The sequence below is a fragment of the Mauremys reevesii genome, linkage group 6, assembly GCF_016161935.1.
Source record: "Mauremys reevesii isolate NIE-2019 linkage group 6, ASM1616193v1, whole genome shotgun sequence".
Taxonomy (NCBI): domain Eukaryota; kingdom Metazoa; phylum Chordata; order Testudines; family Geoemydidae; genus Mauremys; species Mauremys reevesii.
Window position 1 is genome coordinate 81,363,545 of NC_052628.1, and position 14,622 is coordinate 81,378,166.

The window sequence follows — 14,622 nt, forward strand, 5'->3', positions numbered from 1 at the left end:
AATGAAATTTATTTTGTACATACTTTAATTTTATGCAGAAGTATGATAGAAACTCTTATTTCACTGGCAATAATAAGAGCAGAAGGTATTTCAGAGTGATTGCCAGAAGGCTGTCTCCTATGTGAACATTTCACATATGTCTCATGTCATGCTCACTTCATTTAAAAAAAAAAAACTCAAAAAATGATGTACACGTGGTTTGTACAGTGCTTGAGAGGCAGCCCCAGTGGAAATTGAACGTTGGGGTAACTGTATATGTTGCTCATAGAACTGCTCCTGGAGTCCAGTTGTTGTAGCTCTTTACTTTTGCATTTTATGTTGTAGGAATACAGTTCTGTGTACTAAATTTTAAGAGAGAAGCTTAAAAAAAGGTAGAAAGCATGTTTTGGGCTGCCCTCTTAAATTAAAGGAAGCTTTATAGTTCAATTAAAATTGGACTGATTGTACCTTTATCTTCATTAGAAACCTGGCAGCTTGAGCTTATACTTTTTTCTGTGAAAACACACTGAAATCAGGTAGACACTACAGTCTACCATTTCAATGGATGAAGGGGCCAATCACTTTCTAAGCCCACCTGCTGAATTATTTTTGAACTCTCACTGTGCACTGCATAACTCCTCTAATATTTATATGCAGCTCACGCTAGGTAATTATTTTGTGTGTGTATGTGTGTGTGTGTGTGTGTGTGTGTGTGTGTGTGTGTGTGTGTGTATATATATATATATATAATATATATAAATAATTTTTAAAGGCCAGATTCTCAGATTTTTCCAGCTGGTGTAAGTTTAGATAGGCACTGAAGTAATTGATGCTACTCTGATTTATGGTAACTGAGCATCTGGCTTACAACCTTCATATATTTCCAATGTTTAGAAAAATCTAACATCAAATGGTGCCATGTTTGACAGTACAGGGTACCTCTTCATGAATCCTTCTAAAAATGGAATAAAGAAAAGTTCTCTTGAATAAAACCAATGTTGATAAATAGATATTTTTAGCTAGAGCCTTTGTAACTTAGCTAGAAAATTTGTTCTCTCAAGTAAAACCAGTGCATACTCACAGAATTACTGTCTACACATTTCTAAACAAAATAAATGAGATCACTTGTTTAGAATGATGAGTATAAGAACTAGTGATGAAATACCATCTTGACTGTTGGAAAATAGGAAATTAGATACTCTTTGAAGGCTAAATCCTGGAAATCTGTGTACAATCAAAGTAGATGAGCATCAAGAGGGGGTTCTCTCTGAGACATGGAAGGGAAAGAATCCCTGAGGCTGAAGTAACCACTGTGCAAACCCCTCAGGAGAGTGTGTGTGCTTCCCAGTAGTTTCACTAGTCTTACATTGGCTGCTCCTCCTGCCCCAGGTTGTAGTATTATGCCAAGAGGTGAATGAATTGGTCTGGGTGAAGTAATTAGGTGCTCCAATAACGTGGTGGTGGGAAAGGTATAACTATTTAAATATGATAGAATTAAACAAAAATGCTGACATTTTATTTCAATTTGGGTCATAACAGGAATGACATTTTTGTGCTTAAGTTTGAAAAGCTTTTTGTTACCCTGTACTGCCTCATTTTAAATTACCAGCAGAAAGCACCAAAATACTTCCAAAAATGCTATCCTTATATATTTTCAGTCTGCTCCAAACCAGGAAACACTGGTTTGCCAGAGAGCCTTTCCTTGTGAGATTTACCGAACAATTTCTAGACAAACATGTTTGGATTCATATGACACAGGAAGATTTTATTCTATTTTGTTGAGGTTCTTATACTGTGCTCATCACCATGGTATCTAAAATCACTGGGCATTAGAGGCCTAAATACCTTTTGGGAATCTGGCCTTGAGTGTCTTCTAGTAGTACACTAAGCAATATGACTATACATCTGTCATGCAGGGGAAGATATATCTGCAGTGGAGTGTCTTGGTTTGACAGGGTGTCAGCTCAAGAGGTCAAGTATCGGAACAAATCTTTTTGGGATGTCCCATCACAGACTCTGAGACTGAGCGAAACAATGATGGGAGCTTTAACGCCAACTTTCTTAACTTTTAGCTTCTTTGAACTAAGAGTACCTTAATGTAGCCCAAGAAATTATCATTTATCTATAATGTCCATGTGTGACTTGGATTTCTTTGAATGAATTCAGACATAATCTCTATGTTGCTACATAGGCCTGGCGCTCCCAGCATCCCTCATGGTTATGTCAAGAAAACAAAAAGATATGTGACTTTGAATGTATGTAGGACGTGTCCTATAAACAATGGAAATGTGTCTTGGTAATGACACTTTCATAACCTACTTTTACAGCTGCATAAGATAGCTTTTAACTGAATATGTGCTTGGTAGATAAAATGTTATTCAAGTAGCAGAACCAAATCACAAGTTTTGAAGCTGTAACTGAAACCACAAGAAAGAAATAGTAGCCATTAAGAAAACCCTTTTTCACAAATCATAATCCCTTACTGCTGCATGTGGGGACAAAAGGCCTTGATTTTTCCATATGGTTAACAAGCTATGCCTCTGTTCTTGTGGCAGTATTGCACAAGTCTGATCCCTGGATGCATTTAAGCTGTAGCCTTCTCTGTTAAAAGTAGCTTTCTTTTCTATTCGATATAGATTTTTATACTGTGTTTATCACCATAGTCTCTAAGCACTTTCCACTAGTGCATTAGGTAACATGACTATACAGCTCTCTTTATGTTTGTTCTGTCAGCTTCTCCCTATAGGGAGAACAGTGCACAGTGGAGTGTCTTGTTTTGGTAAGGTTGTTTAATACACACTTAGCAACAGGTGTTTGTTATAGAAAGTAGGTCACAGAAATGAATCTGTCATTGGGAGCAGAAATGGTGAGGTTTGTGATGGCCCTTAACTCCCCCAGGAACTATCTATATATCCTGGGTCCAGGTGATGAATTGCTGTGGGCAGTACATTCTCCAAAAGGAGCTCAAAACCAAGCCTCAAATAGCCTACATTTGTTGATCTTCAAGGGTCCAGACTTTGGGGAAGAAAGGATGTTGCAGGCCAGGATTTATGGCTCAACCTAGTCACTGCCTGCTTATTTCTGGACCCACAGCTCCTGGTGTCTCCCCTTCTCTGGAAGTCTGCATAGAATAGAACTGAGGTGTTCAGCCTTCTTACGTGGAGGGTAAGAGCCAATCTTGCACTCTGAAGAATGTCATTTAATAGGTAGTTTGCTCTGATTAGAGAACTAAGAGTGAAATATGCCCCTTTTCATGGATTTCTGGAAAGAACTTTAAACATCACCACATCGGGAAATGAAGCCTAAAGTGAAAGTTGAGGGAAAGGGAATAGGTTGGATAAGTTTTTGCAAACATTTTTGTATGCTCATTCAATATTTGAGGTTTGCTCCTCAGCAATTCCATAATTATAACTCTTATTAAAACCATGCATTGAAATTCAGATGATGAATAATATAGACGTGGTAATGCCATGTTGTTTAAAGTTAAAACAAGAAATGATTTACCCAGAAAGGCTGCTGAACGTAGCCTCATCACTTATGCTACTATATGGCTCAATATTCATATAAAATGCTCATTGTGACGCTAACCTACAAGTAATGCCAGTGTCGGATATTATGCTTTATGTACATGATTTATTTATCTGAGGGGGCTGATGGAATATTGTTTATTACAGGTACTGATAGTACTGACTTAAGACTTGTTTTCAAATCTTGAATCCTGATGTTTTACTCAATTCCCGTCTACATCGAAGCAAAACTTAACAGGTTTTATATTTCACTCCCTTGCTACTGATCTCCAGTGGTCTAAAGTCATTCATAGTGAGCCCCCTATAACAAGGGATTGAGAGAAGACTCTACTCTGGAAATCAATTAGGAACCCTCAGACATTAAGTAACAGACCTGTTTAATACAATCTTCTGTTCATGGTAGATCCATCCATATTTAATACAGTTCTCCTTTAATTAGCTTGCTTAGTAAATTTCAGTTTAAAGTTTATGCTCATACAAATTATATGCAGCCTGAAATAGTTAAGTAATATTTAAGTAACACAAATCGTGGTCCTGTCTTTTGTGAGAAGGAATACTTTGCTGTGGCTTCTGCATTTGTAATGCATTATAGGTTCCATTAGTCTCTTAAGCAGGCCATCAGAACAGATCCTTTGACCCAACAGGAAATGGGTGCCCCAACTTTAAAAAAGAGGATGCAATGTACTTGTTATGACTTTCTCTCCAGTCTCAGTCCCAAAATAGAAAGCATGGCCATCAACAATGTTGGACAGTACACGGATGTCATGGTGACCAGGAGGTCTTGAACAAGGCTGTGATTCAGCAAAGTACTGAAGTATGTGTGCAGCATTATGTATGTGCATCATCCCACTGATGCTAATAAGACCATTTGTGGGCTCAAAATTAAGTATATGCTTAAGTGCTTTCCTCTATTCAGATCCTAATGAACAAATTGGAGAAGAGACAGTCTGTTTCATCCTTCAGAAGGTGCCCTGGGAGAGAGAGAACAGGATATTTAATTTCAATAAAACCTAACAGGTAATATGAGGATTCCTGAGATTTGTTGGGGAGAGGAAAATCTGGAGTCCATGACATGCTAATATTTTCACTTCCCCTGAAATGCAGAAATGGCTCTCAGGAATTTTCAACCCTATTCTGATAAAAGCCAGCGAACAGGAGTAATTGAGGTGTGGATGTATTTATCTCAAACACCTTATTGGAACCATGGGAAAAGGGAGGGAAAGCTAGGATGATCATCTTTTCCCTCCTCCACTTCTTGGTCAAGGAGGTCTTTTCTTCCTCTGATCCTGTTGGATGGGAGAATGCCCTTCCCGAACAAGGAGTGCATATTCTCCTAGGTTGGGCTGCTGGTCTTGGCAGGATCAAGCTGGTACTGGCAAAATTCCAATATCTGAGATAATACATGCCTCATGAATTGAGTTCTGTTTCTAATTTCAAGCCTATAATGTTAAAGTAGGTTAGAAATTAAGCAAAATGCATTTGCTCATTGCTGTTTGTAGTCCACATAAGCAAAGACACTCGGATTTATAGCTTTTTTTTTTTAAATTCTGTCCTAAACCAAACAATGTCCGTTTTTTGACATTAGCTGTGAAACCTAGACGCAGGAAGGATGTAGATACATCAACAGCTTTGACTAAGATATTCCTGTCTGTCACAACCTTAACATGACCTAAATGTCTCGCATGAAAAATAAGGCTTGACACCACATCCAGTAAAAGGTCCTTCTAAGCCATCACATAGTCTCTTGTGTGAATGGATATCTGTGTTGCCTAAATAACCTACCTAGTAAACAATATATTTTATCAAGGGTTTTTCAAAGGGAACACAGTTACAACGATGCATATTTGACATGTTCTAAAAAGATACTTATATAATTATCCAAATTATCTGTTGTGTCCTGGTTGGTAGATAGCATGTAATCAGCCTTTTGTTAGTTATTTAAGTTACTTTGGAAATGTGGCTCTTGTACCCAAAACACAACAAAAGTCTCTATGTATGTATTGTTTGTATTATGCATTAAATAGTTTATTTATAATTCTGGAAAAATAGCAGAAATAATTATTTGTATAACTTTTTTTATAATGAAAATTCTGACCATCTTAAATATAGTGGGGGTAATGTTAAGGGTAAAAGGCAGAATTTCAAAGGAAAGAAATTAGACATTAAGGCCCAGACCCTCAAAGGTAACTATTTAGATGCCTGGGAATTAGGCACCTAAATGAAGATCTAGGATTACAGCAATTAGGGTGAAATTCTCAGTCCCTGTACAAAGCCTTTAAAAATGGACTTTATATAGAAGATCAGTGTAGATTAGGAGGATGGGATACTCCTTCCCCATTCCAACATAGAGCTGCTTCATCTTTAAACAAGTTTCTTTCATCTCTGTCCTAACTTCCAATTTTAAAATCACACACTGCCATGGATTGGTTCTACTCTTGGGACTCTGCCACAGCACCATTCACTGTAGTGGGTGTGGATGAATGGGTCCTCACAGTAGATGGACCAACTCTAGGGGTAGAGGGAGATCTGGCTAGTATATTGACTACTTCATTCTCCAAGGCTACTCAGGCAATCTGCATTGCTAGTTGCTGGACAGTGACCTCTATCTGCAGAATGGTGGAATTAACTTGTCTCTTCCTTAGCAGACAGAGCTTCTGGTCATCTGGTACACTCTTGGGGGTCCTCCACATCCCAATCATGGATAGTCAGAGTAGTAGGAAGTATTTCTTCACACAATGCACAGTCAACCTGTGGAACTCTTTGCCAGAGGATGTTGTGAAGGCCAATATTATAATGGTTAAAGAACTAGAAAAATCCATGGAGCATAGGTCCATCAGTGGCTATTAGCCAGAATGGGCAGGGATGGTGTCCCTATCCTCTGTTTGCCAGAAGCTGGGAATGTGCCCCAGGGGATGGATCACTTGATGATTATTTATTCTGTTCATTCCTTCTGGAAGCACCTGGCATTGGCCACTGTCAAAATACTGGGCTAGATGGATCTTTGGTCTGACCTAGTATGTATGTTCTTATGTTCTCAAAGCATAGTGACCCCATGGAAAAAAATTTTTGTGGAAAATACTTCCACAATTTTTGTCCACCCCTATCTGCATGTATTAAGCAGAGCGGTCTATAACTTCTTAGTTTTGCTTCCCAGAGGTTCATGTAACCCTTTTATTTTCCACCCTTGATTTGCACCCCAAGTTTTTGTTCAAAGCCTGAAGCTCAAAGCAAACACCAAAGATCAAAGAGAAAGTAGCTTCGTTTCTCCCCTGTACTATGAACCCTTAGTTAGTTTGTGTGAGGAATCTCCTGGCACAGGCACTGTGTAGGACAGACATAAACTGCCCTAGTCAGGCCCTTTCTCAAACCCTGAGAGGGCTGAGGATGGGAGGCATTCTGTTAGATGTGGGAGGAAATGAGGCAATAGTATTCACTGCTATGGCAATCCTAGGCAGCTCTGGATGTGGAGCTGCCTTAACTTAGCGCATTGACAGTCTGTTATATTGGGAGCCTCTCTGATGCCCAACAAGCCTAGAATTAGGAGAATTGTCTCCTGGAGACACAACATGCAATCTCATCCTTAGTTTTCTTCTCAAGCCATGTCTTGGTCCAAGTCTTCAGTTTGTAATTTTAAAAGACAATGAAAGTTTTACATAGTCCACTATTAAGGTTAATACAGTTGCAGCCCATCTCTATTTAGTGCATGGTTTAATATTTCCATTTTAACTCAAAGAAAAACGAATGATTTTAGTATCGTATTGAAACTTTTTTTCCACAATCCAGGCTAACTGAACTTTGGAGTATGCAAACATAGATTCCATGACATTCCTTTAAGAGCCAAAGAAAGAAAATACAAAATCTAAATCATATCTATGATTCATATCTATGAAAATGCTATGTCTATTGGAAAGCTAGACTTTGGTACATTATTTACATGTATTTCAGATCCCAGTAGGACTGGTTGCTAATACAAGCAAAGAAGCTGACTTCTTTAGAGCTCAGAGAGGTTTGAGTCTCTGTATTATGAGCTGGAAGGAAATTCCAGCTTTCTGCTGAATGGATGGTCTATGAAGCTGGTACAATCAGTGACACCACATTTAAAGCAGGGGAGAAACGGACATTCAAGAGGATGCCAAGCAGTATTTAAAGATTCTGAAATACTTGTAAAATGTTCATCCTGCTAGAATACAGTGCAAGAAATGGAATCCAATTGCTTCTTCAGGAAATATTTATTACACTGGCCGCCTTTCCAATCAGACAGAATAACCCTTTATAAATTTAATCTCATCTTTGATTTTTTGTAGAGTTTTCCAGTAGTTTTGCAAAATGGAAGCAGAGACAACCATCCAGCTATCAGTGTCAGTAAGAAAGTGGTGATGGTGGTGGGGTGGGGGGAGTTTGAGAAATCATTTGTAATAATGTAAAAGGTGCTAATTTGGGACAACTTGCCACTTTTTTCCCCTCCTAAGAATGTAAAAAACCTGATAGAATCCTCTATGGTTTGGAGATATGCTTATTTTTTAAGTGAAAGAAAGTTTGAGTTGTCTCTTTCCATTGCATTAAACACAAAGTGGAACTTGGTGTGGATGATAGTTTAAGTTTTATACTATTGCAGGGATTATTAAACTCAAATGGAGAGTAATTGAAAATGTATCATTCTTTGAAATATTCCACTTTATCCTGCTGACAGATAATTCACACCAGGCTAAAGGTATTAGGCTTAAAAAGGAAAAACATTGCTCTTCAACAACAAAGGTGTGTGTGGGGGGAATCTAAAAAGCAATTTGCCTGATTTGCCTGCCTTTATTCAGGCAAAACTCTAGCTAAAGTAACTGAGCTCTATTTGCACAAGTCACTCACTTTTGTACAGTTCAGGGCAGTTGTCATAGAATGGGAGAGCTGATGGCAAGGAGACAATAGCTGTGGCTGAGGAGAGCTGTTCTTTAACAAGGTTAAATGGCTCCTACTACCACCACTTTAACCATGTGAGTTTAGAAAGAGATGTTAACAAAAGGCATTAGAGATTTTTCTCCTGTCAGATTCTCAGCACAGAATGGCTTCAGGGACTGAGAAGATAAAATTTGACATGTGGGTGGTGATCTTCACCTTTTCACATACAATTAATGCAGCCTGAGCGTGCAGTACTGAGTGTGAAATGGGATTTAGTAGACCAAGTGAGATTATAGATAGATAGGCGTCTCTCAGTTATCTGTCTATTTAATCTATTTAATCTATCTATAAATTCAACATCTTTCGCAATGTTACTGCTGTAGCTCTTGTTCAGATGCACGATAAAAGACCATGCACAGAAACGGACATGTATATCCTTTAAGAAATAGGATAGCAAACACCATATTAAATCACTATTATGAGCAAGTCAGTTATCTAGTTTAAGTAACAATGTACGAATCTGACAAAAATGTCTGTTTATTTTTCTAAGTAATTTCCCACAACTCAGATTATTTGGGTGCAGAAGTGGAAGAAAATACCATAATGCTTTTATTAAAGCATTTGACTTTTTTGTTTTTACAAAAGCCACAAGAAAAAGCTATAAGACATTCTCTGATGGGTTTATAAATGAGAATTTTATTTCAAGAAATGATAGTTCTGCTTTTAATCTCATCAGATAATCTACGGAAGGTTAAAGTACCCAATCTAGGAATCTCTTAATTAAAGACCTTTTTCATTCCTAGCCTAGTCAATGAACAACGAGTTCGTATAATTTTGAGCCCTTTTAAAATGTTCTATGCAGTTTCCATAGTTTCATGGCATTCACATTAATGGCAAGTGTGTGTGTGCGTGCGCACACACACACACACACACACACACAAAAAAATCTACTAGTGGAATTAATCATTAGGATGTTTTTTAAAAAGTGTTACCAAAATTTTTTAGATGACTGATGCAATTTTTTCTATTTAGCTTGTACTGCTTTATGTACATTTTTGTGATACAGTTTTCTATTGATGTTCTTTAAAATGTTCCATAGAGCTTGCAGTAAATATTTAATGTTTTCTAAGTTTACCCCCTATTTTACAATCCTTCATTACAACATAAAATGTACCTTGATCCAATTTTATCAATCCTGTTGATAATATCGATGATTTAATTGTCATCCTGAAGACATGACTAATACCCTTAACCTTCTGAATATTTTAACATTCAATTCTTAATGCATGGGGGAAAAAAATTCCCTCTCTTGTTGCTGGTCACCATTGACAAAACCCAGAGGTTTTGTCTTGACTAGGGTTTAAAGGTATGTTATTAGAAGGTGTTGGCTGATTGAGTTGCAGCTAGCACACAGTAAAAGTATACACTGCCTTCTCTACACTAGTTTTCAAATATTAGCTGACACCTTCTAATGACTCATCTTTAAATCCTAGTTGTGACAAACCCAAGGGCATTGTCTAGACTGCAGTTTTAGATGTAATGTTAACACATGAGATTGTGTGCTAAAAGTCAAGACAAGGCAGACTGAGTGAAATCCTGACTGCACTGAGATCTATACCAAAACTTCTCTTGACTTCAGTGTCGCCAGGATTTTATCCACTGTAATATATGCTAAACTAGTTAAGTTTAAAGCATATATTAAGGACAATGTACATTGTCTAGACTAAATGTGAAAAGGTGTTAATTAGAATTTGCTAGCTAACAGTTCACCTTTTAAATCATAGTGTGGACAAGCCCTAAATGGCCTAGATTTCAGCAGCTTCCTAGACTTCAAACTCTAGCCACAGACCCTGCTCTTAAACAGACTCCAGAGTAAGCCTTTGGGGAGCCAGTGGCAGGTCCTTATGCCTGGAATTTGTATTACCAGAAATACTTCTGAACTGGCCATCTCTTCCAGGTTTTATCAGGCAGCTTTGGTACTCATAGCTTTAGCCCTGCTGATAACCTTGCACTGTTGTTGTGCAGTGGTGAGGGGGTTCTGAGCCCTTTTTTCCCTATATATCCTACTTGGAAAATATAATCTATGCCATGGAAAGTGTGGCCAAATACCACAATGGACACTCTATAAATGACTGACTAATGATGAATTATCCACTTGAAATCACATACATATTGTCTAAATACATCAGCCCATAATACCCACCCTTTTTTTTCCAAGGTTGTTATTGAAACCCCTTAATGGAAGATAGCTCTGCAATGATTGTGTTTGATGGCATGACAAACAAGGAAAATGAATACTGAGCAATGAACACTATGTTCTAGTACTTGAACTGTAAGCCCTTCCTACTCATGGCACCACTAACTTTACATGTCCACTTTCCTTCTGCACCTCTGGATTATTTTAAATCTGTATATATGGCTAAGTATAAAAATGCCTGGACATCAATGGTATTTTAAAGTATTTTTTATTCAGATGCCTGAACTCTTTTTTTTTTTTTTAAATTGAGGAGCAGAATGTTATATGTGAGATTAGTGATCTCATAGGGTTAAAATTAACAGATTTGTTTATAGTTATGCTTTTTTTATTATCAGTCTGTTTTTAAATAGGAAGGTTTACATCTGAAGGCTATGGTGCACCTTGTTTTTATTGTATGTTATAGTTCAACAAAATGTGAAAGAAAAGAGCAGATGTTCCTATGCATTATTTCCCAGGCTAATCTCAGACTTTTTATTTTGCATTTGTTTTGTTTTTAATTTCTCATTGAACAACCTTTTGTTTTTATAATGGTTTAAAAATAGTTCCCACCGTATCATTTCTAAATGTTACTGAAGTTCTGTACTGTATTGTACATAATGCTCAAAGTGGAAACACACTTAAACTGTACCAGCCTGACATGTATAACATTTTTAATCATCCCACTCAGAGGTATCCAATTTCTTTATCACACCATTTACACAGCACACATGCAAAAATTAGTGTGTAGCTAAACACTGAACATCATATGATTATGTATTAGAACTTTGGTTTAATTGCTTTGCCACTTTGCATTAATAAGTTTAGAGGGTAGTATATCATTACTTTAATTTCCCTTTCACAAGCTAACTGCTTCAGCTAAATATGTTCTCTATCTGTATTTTAAAAACTTTTGTAGCCAGCGTATATTTTTTTTTACATTTGTCTACATTAAATTTTAGTGGCCAAATCTGTAAACCCAGTTATACAGAAGGATTCACATCCTTTTGTTTTCGGTTTTCTTGCTGCTTCCTATAACTTTACTGCTCATCTTAAATTTATATGATCACAAACATCTGTTGCTTAGAGTTGTTTCATCTTTTTTTGTCTCCTCAGCCATCCACTATTTGTAAATTAGGAAGCATAGAAACTTTGGTTCTGGGACCTAGTTATTTGACCAAATGGTGAAAAGGGTAAGGCTGGGTGGAACATATACTTCATTAAGTAGTGCCCTTATAGAGGTAAATGTTATCTTATCATGCCAACAATGTACACCAGAGCTGGTTGAATACTGAATACAATTAGTCGTCATATAATACATTTGACAAATCATGAATTATTTGGCCAAGAGTGCTCAGTGAAGTTCTAGTAACTTTTAACTCCATGCTCCTACGTCTCATCTTCCATTAAACTGTGTCTTAGTTGCAGATGGATGAAAAAGGATGGAAAAAATAATTCTTCCCTCAAAATCCCATGACTCCTTATCTCCACTTTTTTTTGTGTGTGGGGTGGGGGTGGGGGGCAGAAGGAGGGGCAAAGGGCTACATTGACTCTTTGTAGGGGCTTGAAATGTAAAACTACTTTTTATTTCCAAAACTGGCTTTAGTACCCGTTCCACTTTAGTAGATAAAAAGCTGTTCTTCCAGCATTTCTGGCTGGGACCAGAAATTTAATACAATGAAAGAGCTTCCTTGAGATTTCAGGTCCAATTTTGCAGAATCAGAGGGCCAAACTTTCAGAGGGCCTCTTCCTGGTGCATCCTTTTTATATAAGCAGAATTTGCTTTTGTACCAACAAATTGATTTTGAGCAATTACCCAATCAATACATTTCAAGTAAATCCTTCTCATACACACACTTAATACATGGCAATCCAATTATTCACCTACAGACTGGGAATGAAGAAAGAGGGAGACAACATGTTGCTTCTATTTCTAAACATTTGGGAGCTGCTCAGATACTATGGGAATGTGGACTATAAAAATTCATCTTTGTCTATCTTAAACCAATTTACTATCCAAAACTTGCCTCTATTTGAGTGAAATAATTCTGCCTCTCTGCTACTGGATCTACACCATTTTTTAGAAACAATTACAGTTTTAGACACTTTATTGACATCAATTTATTTCATTCTTGTCAGGATCTCACTTGGTTGTAAATCCACTTAAATATACTTTCAAAATGTCAAATGACATTGTTAGATGGTAGTCTGGCTCCTTGAAGATAGTGGAACATAGTGGTCAATTCACCCCTGGAATGTGATATGGTCCTTTAAGTTTGTGGGAGGTCTGATGATGCAGTGCTTTAGGACTATGCTGGAAATGTAATCCATCACTTTGGTGTTGGAGTAGGGGAAACCATAGCTCCTGGTCCTGCTTGCAGGCTAAGGCATGCTGTGGGGAAGCATGCAATAACAGTCAATCTGGTAAGAGCCAGCCTAGGACAAGAAGGGGTATGTTATGCCTGTCTGTTTTATGGAGCAGCCTGCTCTGTCTTCTGTTTTTTGTGTTTTGGGGTTCTTGTGTCCTTATTGTGAATTCTAAGGAATAAAGTAGTCTTATCCTGAAAAGTTTCAGCAAGAGGATTTTATGGGGGTTTTCTAAAATTTAACTTCTCTGTGTTTATGCTGTAAACATAACACAATATATTCAAGGACGTGGAAGATGCTTGTAGAGAGGAAGTGGTCCTGGAAATAAATAGCATTTAGAAGGAAGTCTCATTACTGTTTCTTTAAGGGGCCAGGAGTGGTGGGAATTGTGGAGTCTGTAGATGTGTGGAAGACAATGGACAAGAAGGGGTAGGAGCAGCCCAGGGAAGTGGTGGGGAATACCACAGGACAGTCCTTGGCTGCCTAACAGACTCCCTAAGCTGGGACCCAGAGGAGAGGGCTGGCTTGGATTCCCCGACTGCTCTCCCAGCAAGAAGGGAAGTATTGACCTCAGGGAAGCCAAGAATGATGAGTCCCAAATGGAGGTTGAGAGCCTGGCATACAGGCCATTAGATTTTTTTTGGGGGGGGGGTGGAGGTGGGAGGGGTGATGGGACTCTTCTATTAACCCAGGAAGGTAACTGAACAGTGACCAGGCTGGAAGGCTAAGCTACAGAAGTTGGCATCTGTTGTGGAAGCAGGAGGACTGACAAGTGGGTGCTAGAATGGAAGAACCCCCGCAATACTGCATCCTGCATCTTGGCATGAGGGAGTGTTCCTGTTAATTAGAAAGGAAATGACTTGTCTATTTTATGATGTAACAGAATGTAAAACTTTATTTTAAAAGGAAGCACACTGTTTTTAGGATATAGATGTGTAAACTATTGTGCCTTTTTAAAGGGCCTGGGTTGAATCCCTTTGAAGTCATTGGGGATTCTGCCAATGGGCACTGTCTCTGTCCAAAAAATGTCTGTCTTTGCACTAGACAGTTGCTGTCGAACTGACATTATTTCCCAAGTTTCAGTTCAGAGAAAATATTAATGGTCAAATTAGATGCCATCTCTGAAAAGAGTAGCCATTCAGTAGAATTATTAATTGTCTTCATTATAGAGTCTGTTACAATATCATACCTGTCTATTTTCTATTTATCTCACTTTGGCATGGGAATGACTGAGGCTACATCTACGCTATGAGCTTGGCATGTGAGCTACCTGCATGAGTATAAATGAGTAATAATGAAAGCTAGCATGAGTGTAAATAATGATGTAGTGGAGGCATGGCAGAGCTATGCTGAGTACAATCCACTTGAGATGGTGGGTACCTACTTGGCACAGCTTAGCTGTGCTGCCACTGCCCATGCTATTGTAGCTATTCATCTGTTTATGCTCATGCTAAGTCTCATTGAGCTACCACAAGTATGTGTTCATAAGCAGGAAAAGCACACCTCTAACTAATAGTATAGTCATAGCTGGAGACTTGGGGTATTGTTGGCGGTACCAACTAGAAGGTTGGACACACTGAAAATGAGTTCATGTAAATACCTAGCTAGATTTTAATGTACTGTACT

General features: G+C 38.0%; 1 long non-coding RNA gene across 3 annotated transcripts in view; it reads left to right on the forward strand.

The window, feature by feature from the left end:
• Positions 1-14,622, forward strand: part of LOC120408452 — a 151,376-nt gene that overhangs the window by 21,014 nt on the left and 115,740 nt on the right. Inside the window, exons 5-6 of one of the 3 annotated variants that reach the window (XR_005600699.1) lie at positions 4,423-4,523; positions 7,452-8,115. The exons of 1 other annotated variant lie outside the window; for it this stretch is intronic. This is a non-coding gene — a long non-coding RNA (uncharacterized LOC120408452). Of the gene's footprint in view, positions 1-4,422; positions 4,524-7,451; positions 8,116-14,622 lie in introns of those variants that run through there. One more of the 3 variants, XR_005600701.1, reaches the window with a different exon arrangement.